Source organism: Panthera pardus, unplaced genomic scaffold (genome assembly GCF_024362965.1).
Source record: "Panthera pardus isolate Hobbes unplaced genomic scaffold, ASM2436296v1 HiC_scaffold_1, whole genome shotgun sequence".
NCBI lineage: Eukaryota > Metazoa > Chordata > Mammalia > Carnivora > Felidae > Panthera > Panthera pardus.
This window is the reverse complement of record NW_026526654.1, coordinates 15,079,937-15,088,535: the sequence shown is the minus strand read 5'-3', so window position 1 is coordinate 15,088,535 and position 8,599 is coordinate 15,079,937. Positions and strand designations below refer to the sequence as shown.

At 45.3% G+C, this 8,599-nt stretch overlaps 1 long non-coding RNA gene across 1 annotated transcript; it reads left to right on the top strand.

Annotated features, from left to right (window-relative positions):
• Positions 1-6,562: 6,562 nt before the first annotated feature.
• On the top strand, positions 6,563-7,607 carry LOC109263991 (uncharacterized). Its single transcript, XR_002078517.2, has 2 exons — positions 6,563-6,853; positions 7,399-7,607. It is a non-coding gene; the product is annotated as an uncharacterized LOC109263991 (long non-coding RNA).
• Positions 7,608-8,599: the final 992 nt, after the last annotated feature.

The window sequence follows — 8,599 nt, the reverse complement described above, 5'->3', positions numbered from 1 at the left end:
GATGGAAAAATTCAACCTCCTTGGTCTGTCACAGGGCTTTACGTTGCATGGCCCAAACCCACCTGCCCAATAGACCTCGTGCTTCCCCAGAACAAAAGGGCTCACTACCTCCCTTACATACTTATCCCCCATCCGTCCTATTCTTCTTCCTATTATTTCCCTTCCCACAAAGCACCCCCCCATCGGAGTTGGGCTAGTCATTCTTTGAAGGTCACAAATGCTACCACCCCCATCCACCTTTCTCTGAACGTGAGCTTGCTGTCCAGATGGTTGATCTGGAGTTCCATGAAGCTTTATGTAGCACCCCACGCGCACAGGCTGGGCAGTGTGGCTTCCCTTACACAGGCTCTTACCTCCCCCAACCAGACATCCTCTTGGTAATCAGCAGACCATGTGCAAATCCAGTGGTATGCTGGCCAATGCTTAATGACTAGCTCTTGGCGAGGGGACCCCCCGGGTTTGTAGTGTTTGCCAATTTGGGCTATAAATACTCCCACATCACCAATTTCAAGCAGCTGACACGGTATCATTGAATGCAAAATCAGAGCGACGCACACGCACTGCACGATGCAGTATTTCCATCGTGCCGAAAAAGACACAACTTCAAACACGGAGGTAGCGGTAAAACATAGCAGAACAGGTGATGGATTCTGAGCATTTTTCATCTTTTTAAAATAGAACTTCTATAACTGCAAGTTTATGTCAGCTAAATTTTTAGCAGCGGCTCTGTTTACTGATCAGCTGCGACATTCCCGGAAACTTAAAAAGCTGTTCTTGCGAGCTGGTGCAAAAAGTTCCCGCAGAGAAAACCCTTTTCTACCCCCACCCCCAGAGCAGCTTTGTGTGACCTTGAAGAAATTACTTGACTTATGGAGCCTTAGTTATCTGAAATACGGTGATTTGCCATTACGTTATTTTCTGAAAGGATAAAACATTTAAGACTATGCCTCACAGATGGTTAGATTTCAAAAAATAAAAACAAAAAGCAGTTTTCAGGACCGTTCGCTCCATTTTCGCAGGCCCTATAGCTCTTAGCGCTGTATTTTGTTTATAATAAGACTTTAACATCTTTGCAGGAAAAAAAAAAAAAGGTGTAATTTGTACAACTATTTGATTCCTAGACATCTCTCAGTATGTAGACCTTAGGGAGGATAGCCAGGAAATAATGCCACCAGGACCCAGGGGCTGCCTTTTTTGTCCTAACGTAGTTCAGGGTCTACAGTGGGGACACAAATCCAATATGGAAGACAGCTACATTAAACTCAGCGAAATCCGTTTATGGAAACCGATGCCGTGTTCCCAGAAAAGTTTCATTTTTGTAACAGGTGGTGTTTGAGTGTAGACTTCGACTCGCCATTTATCGTGGCTTTGATTGGTAGTTTCACCTCGAGTCCGCATTAGTCTTTTATACTGAAATAAAAGACTTTCTATCTGGAGGATGCTTTGTGGTCCAGTCATCAGCCCACAGATGCTCAGAGTATGTGCTGATGAAGCAGACGCCCTGTGTCCAGGGAAACCGACTCAAATTGATCTCTCCTCGCACTGAGCACCATTTGATGCGGGAACACATGTAAAAGTCGAGCGAGCTATTGCTTTGCAGGGAAGTCACTGGATGTCCAGTGCAGCTGGAAATCTCTTGCGACTTGTGCAGTGCCCTCGTACCTGGCTTTGTGGATTATTCCAGCTCTTCTCTCAGGTCTCCAGTTTCTGTGCCGACTTTCTCCTGTCGGCCAGCAGACAAGATCGAGGTTTCCTTCCACCTGACCCAGCGCTGCACGTGCCAGCTCACTGGCCCTTGTGCTGTGATTCTTCCTGGCACAGCCAGACTCTTTAAAGAGACTCACCCAGGCTCATTACCTCTAATTACTCACTTCCTCGTTATCCCTACATTACATGAAATCAGGGTTTCGGCCCCAATCCTACCGGAACCCTTCCGGTAAGGCAAGCCAGTGCCTTCCCAATCCCACAGCCACACTGGCCACCGTTCTTTTCTCAGCAGGCAAAGATCCTACACCGGTGAACACCCTCTGGCCTGCCTGTTTCTTTTGTCAGTCTCCTTCTCTTGATGTTTTAATTCTAGGACTCAACTATCACCAGTTCGCAAATGACTCCCCTGCCCGTGCCTCAAGCCCGCATCTTTCCACACTCACATTTCCAGCTGCGGACTAGACATTTCCAAATGAAGCCTAAAAACACACTCAAAATAGAACACAGCTGCCTTCCCTCCCCCCTCCACAACGACAACAACAAAAAATGTTTTAACTCTATTCCACTCTTTAGTTAACGGTATCATTAACTGCCCAGGAAATTAAAGGTAAAACTCGACAGTCACGTTTGATGGGTGTCTATTTCACAGCCATGCCCCAGCATACAGGAAATCCTGGAAAAGCCTTCCATGGAATTAGACCGCTTTCTTTCTCCTCCACTGCTGTTTTCTTGTTTTCTCATAAGGCTCTTCCTATCGCACCTGAGCTATTTCCATGGGGTATTAGAGAGCTCTCCAGTCTTTTCCGCTTCCCATCTATCCTACACGCTCCTTTCCCAAAACGTATTCCCGAACAAGAATCTGATTACTCTTCTGCTCGAAGTCGTGATGACTCCCCACCAGGTGTGAAGTACAAATGCCCAACCCAGAATGCAAACATTTAGTTGGCCTCTACCTGCCTTCAAGTATTGTTTCTCCATTCTCCTCCACTCGCCAGAACCACCTATGTTTGCTGTAACGCTCCACTCCCTGCCCCCCAAAGCCCCTACTATTCTGCCTCGCCCTACGTCCAGCCGTCCCCTTCTCCGCCTGGCATTCTGTGTTTCCCTACTGGAGAACCGGCTCACATCCCAGCTTCTCCAGAGCACTTCCAAATCTCCCAGCTGGAATCCACCTTTCCTTCCTTCCTTTATAAATGCTCAATGCCCCAAACCACTATGCACTGAAATCTAGGTGAATCTATAGTGGGTCCTTTAAAATCACACACCTGCATATATACACAGTTCTCGAGAGCAGGGATCTAGGTCGCCTGTGTGTGTGTGTGTTTTTTCTCACACCGTTTTTCACAAGAGATACTTAAGCACTTGACAGAGGACCTTGCTAAATGTCTCCCTCTGTGCCAATCCAGATTCACTCATCCTTATCTACCCCATAGCCATTGGAAGCAATAAAACCTGTATTTTCTGTCCTTCTCTTTCCAGCCTTAGTCACTTTCACTGTACCTATTTCCTGCTCACATATATTTATTTTGTGGTCAGATGTTTTACGATAAATTAGGCAAATTTTAGGACTCAGCCACCCTGGCGCCTGTGACATCGCCTTGAAAAGCTCATGAAACTTAACATCCTTCCCCCTGGGGCAAAGTACATAAGTAAACACACGAGCATTTCTGTACAACTTCAGAAGGTTCATCGACAGCCCCTCTCCCTTAAAACCTACTGACAACTAGGGGGACTGAAACTTATCCCTGACCTAGGAGATCTCTGCAAACAAAAGTCTTAAAGCCACCTAAAACTGATAAAGAGGACCATAAGAAATTAAGCAGTTAACATGACTGAGAGATTTCCTGAAGCAGGAGCTGTAGTTCTTTCTGTTCTAGAATTCTAGAAAAGTCAGGAAGCAAATTGTCTTTTAAACTTTTTATTGCAAAACAAAATTTAATGAGCGTGCTATGTCAGTTTCTAAGTCGTTTTCTAAACTATTTGTAAGTAATCTTAGGTGATATTTATATTAGTCTCCAAATACAGATAAAATATTTTCATACCTCAAAATATGAACGGTGCTGAAAGTATGTGCCCTTTTTAAGGCTAGCCTTCTGAATCTAAGGGATACACTTAAAAGGAGTTGTACTAGTAATAAAACCCGTTTAAATATCCTGTGGACTAATTTATCTCACCAGCAAATTGTAAAGTAATTCTAAAATTTTTAAGCCAGAAGACATAGGAGTCAATTTGTCATTTTAGAAAAGTACCCTAACTTTGATGAAAAGGGCTTAGATGAGAAGGGCAGACCCATTAGTCCATTGCTAGAGTCCTCTTACAGAGATGGTGACGATCTCAAGTGCCATGTTGGTGGAGAGCTCTGGTCAGGGGGAATGGACAGTTCTTTATTCCAGAGAATTCTCAAAGCTGATCAACAGAGTCAGCGAGAGGATCTGGGAATGAGGCCAGACACTATCTAGGCCCCAGGCATTACTTATTGGTGACTTAACTACTGAGTTTACATGTGACGGGATCACCAGCCCATTTGGGACACTCTTGCCCATTCCAAATTTGAAATCCAGCAGGCCATCTCACAGTGGGAGAGGTCACAGGGCAGCCCACAAATTCATTTAGTAGCCTTTCCCAGGAAGAACCCCGAATTATCCATCTTTGCTCTTATAACATCCTTAATAGGCTTATCCCAGAGGTGTCTCCCATGATAAAGTTGTTCTTGACCATTCTAATCAGACACAGTCTCTCACACCCCTCCGCATTCCCACTGAACTTTGCATTCTGTAATGACCTTTATTGTTTTCCAGATAATATAGTTTAAGCTTCAAGGTATGGTCAAAAAAACAAAAGTTACACACATGTAACTTACACATCTTGAGTTTGGACGTACACATCACCACAATCACGATGCTAAACATAGCTCATTTCCAAAGACTTCCTTGTGCTTGTAGGTTTGTTTTTGGTTCTGTGGTAAGAACGCTTAACTTGAGATGTATCCTCTTATCATATTTCAAAGAGTACAATAGCATGTTCTTAACTACAGGTAGATTTTCTTAAACCCAGAGACTTTTTTTTTTTTTTTTTTGGACGTAGCGTCAGCACTCGTCAATACTTAATCAATTGATCCACTTAAAGATATAGGAAGAGTCTGGCTAGGGTGGGGAACAGTATCCAAACTCACTTTTTTTTTTTTTAATTTTTTTTTCAACGTTTTTTATTTATTTTTGGGACAGAGAGAGACAGAGCATGAACGGGGGAGGGGCAGAGAGAGAGGGAGACACAGAATCGGAAACAGGCTCCAGGCTCCGAGCCATCAGCCCAGAGCCGGACGCGGGGCTCGAACTCACGGACCGCGAGATCGTGACCTGGCTGAAGTCGGACGCTTAACCGACTGCGCCACCCAGGCGCCCCCAAACTCACTTTTAAAACAGCCTAGACCCCTTCTCATAAGTAAATATCTGTAAATACCCATAAGTTGATTATATAACTTTATCTGCTCTATTTTTGAAAAGTCATTGGATTTAAAGTGTTTTTACTGCATGTTACCTGCATGGTTCAATAGAATACAAAAAAAAAAAGAAGATTAAAAAAAAAAACTCCAGCCTATATCTTTGCACACAGATGAAAATCAGGATAAATGTTAGCTCAAGAGAGAATCAGAGGTTATAGAATAACACGTGGTGACACGTGTAAGAAAAACATTTAATTTCTAGATTTTTCACTGGGATTCTAAGGCAAGCAGAATAAAGCAAATTGTACTCCAAGGGAAAATAGAGGTAGAAAGGTAACAGAGTTCTTGGAAACAACCCACAGGAGGCAGAGAAGAAAGGGGCTTGGAGGAAGCAAAACATCGTAACAGTTATGGATGTAATATTCACCATACGTCCCATATGTTTTCATATTACAACAGAGCAACTGTTCCCCTCAGCCCATTTGCAAGTGGACCTAACGACTCAGGCCCTCCGAAATCAAAGGGTGTAATCTACTATAAATCCTGCCACGCTAGATGGAACGAATATCTGTCAGATTTTTTTACTTAAACTTCTCTTCCTTTAAGAAAGCAGCATCTGGCTCTAAACTGCACATTTAATTGAAAAATCCTTTAATAGCAGCATTAATTTTCATCATTTTGCATTCCGGCAGTCTGTGACAAGGAGACAGGAGCTGCATGCGTTCAGGCGGCCAGACTGCAGGGCGGAGGGAGTAGGGCGCAGGGGAGGGAGAGGGGAGAGCTGGGGGAAGGGGGGCGGGTATCGTTTGCCTGCAGCCCTGCCCTGGGAGATCAGGTGCCGGGGGACAGGTCAGAAGTAAGGAATAAGAGTTCCACGGTTTTTGATGGAGGTCATTCCAGCAGGACAATGCACTTGAAGTTTATCAAAAGCAAACCGGGCACGTTGAGAAGGAGAACTGGACAGTAGTGACAAAGGCCATGAATTCCAATCCGAGGCTAGGACTTAGACATGGTTCCAATCTCAGTTTTTAACCGTCTCATGTTTGCGTTCTCGTCGGACTCTATCTCAGGGCCTCTCTTTCTAAATGGCTTCTTTCCAAGGAAAGGATCAAAATGGAACCTATCAGAATAAATGAGTCCCACATGCCACACGGCCGTGCCCATCCCTGGTGGGGGTGGGAGCTGGGTGGAGGGGAGGCTGGAGGTCCACTGGCAAATTCCTCTGCAAAAGGGGAGGTACCACAGCAATACACCTGCTAAAGGGGAGAGTGGGAGGAAACCAGCAGCCTGAGGGTGGAGGGAGGGAACGGAGGCAGGAGAGGAAAGCAATCTGAAGAAACGCCCCTTCTAGGGAGGCTGGGTAAGCACAGAAAAATGCCCTGCTTTTGTTTGGCCTTCCCAGTGGCCGGGAACCTGCAGATAAAAGGCCAGCCTTTCCCCCCAGAAGGGCTACAGGGCGGCACTTTTGTTTGTGAACCTCACACACCCTGGGGTGGGGATTCCTTTGCTGTTGCCGTGACCAACCCCGTCACACTGGGTTACAAGTCCTGCCCTGGCCCGCCCTCCTCCTGCTGCCTTCAAATGGCCCAGATTTTTTGCTTTTGCTTTTCAGGAGGGCGAGAACTTTGTTTTTTTGAGGTTTCTACGCAGATGATCTAATTTTGAAGTGCATTTCCCTCGGTGGCCCAGCAAATCTCCATGAAGGTACATGAAGAATATTTTATTTTTGTATTCAGGGCTTTTCAGAGAAGTTCCTTGTTTTATTTAAAAGCTGTGTTGGGGGGGGGGGCATTAGCGAAGCATAAAAATAACTGCTTAACAAATGCTGCAAAATGGGGACTAGAGTAGGTGGCCCCCAGGGTGGGGTGGGGTGGGGGAAGAATGTTCTTGGACTTAAATATTTTCCTAGCTATCTTTCACAGAAGCTAATAAGTAACCAAAAAAATTTCAGAAAGAAAAAGAAAAAGGAAAATCTTTTTAGAAGTGCTCTGTGGTCTGACCCTTCTTCAAATCGAATTTTATTGCTAATGTTGGGTGACCAGTCATTACCCTACTCAAAATCTCATCAGTGGACTGAAAAAAAAAAAAAAAAAAAAAGAATCAAGCCAACTAGACCACGCCTGGCTTTCTGCTCAACTTCAGAAACGTTCCAGTTCCTTAAGTGACCAGGTGATGACTTTAGAATTGAGGCCACCTCAACCAGCGCATCTCCCCACCCCCATCACGGACCCTCCATTCCTCTGTTCTAGAACGAAAGCCCCATGGGACAGACTTTCTCTCAAAGTGTTCATGATGACTAGCCCCCTTCCTGGCATACCAGAGGTGCTCAACACATCTGAAGAGAAGCGGGATTATTTGTACATCAGATGAACCCAAGTCCTAAGATAAACATAATTCAGCATCCCGGAAGACTTGAGGAGAAAAACAGCTGTGTTATTTTTAAAAGGATATTAACTCGTATTTCGTTTTTCTCCCTGTGTGTCAGATCCCTTTCTTCCCACCATCAAGTTGGTAGTGTGGGCTGAGCCTATTTTCCTAAGGGCTGCACAAGGTCATATTCCAGCAAGAACCAAGCATGTTGTTTTCAAAGATACTATATACCCAACGTAGCAAAATATCCTTGCAAAGACACACGAAGGAAAAGGAAATATTTCTCGAGATTAGATGCTCCGGGCTGGCTGGCAGCTGCTAGGAGTTCTCTGGATGGGAGAGATTTCCCAGGCTTCTCCCAGAAGCCTGGGGGCAGGTCACTGGGGATGGTTCCAGGCAGACTCCATGGGTGGCCTAGGGAAGGTGCCCACATAAAAGGCAGGATGACCCCTCGGGATAGGCAGCAAAAACTGACTGAAACATGGCCTTCCACTTCTAACGCTTTGACTCTTAAGGTTCCCCTGGACACAGGTATAGAAGGGGGGGGGGGGCGGGGGGGGGCAAGGAAATCAAACACTGAGGTCAGGGTCACGCAAGAGGGCCTAAAATTCGGGTATAAAAACAGCCTTCTTGCTTCGGTCGAGTTTGCGAATGGAGAGCCACTCCGCGTGTAATATTTTAAAGCAAGCGCAAATGTGCTTCACGTGACTTTATAAAAGGAAACTCCTACTTCAAAGAAACCTGTTCCTTTCGGTGAGGACCCCTACCCCACCCGACTGTAAGCATGAGGACAGCAGAAATGGTTTTGCCCGTGATGTCTCCCCAGGGCCTGCGTGTTGCTTCATTTAGAGAAGGCGGTAAACCGTTGCTGAATGAATAAACATATTTATAACCGCCTCTTCCGTTTGGGATGGTTCAGGAGAGAATCCAGATACTCTGAAAAGGATGCAAAATAGACATACACGCTCGGTACCGGACTACAGTCCACTTTAAAAATAGGATTTCCTTTAGGCAGATTAGCTTCATCAGCATGTAAAACTCTTGATGAGGACACAGGATCTATCTCCTTGGGCTACGGTA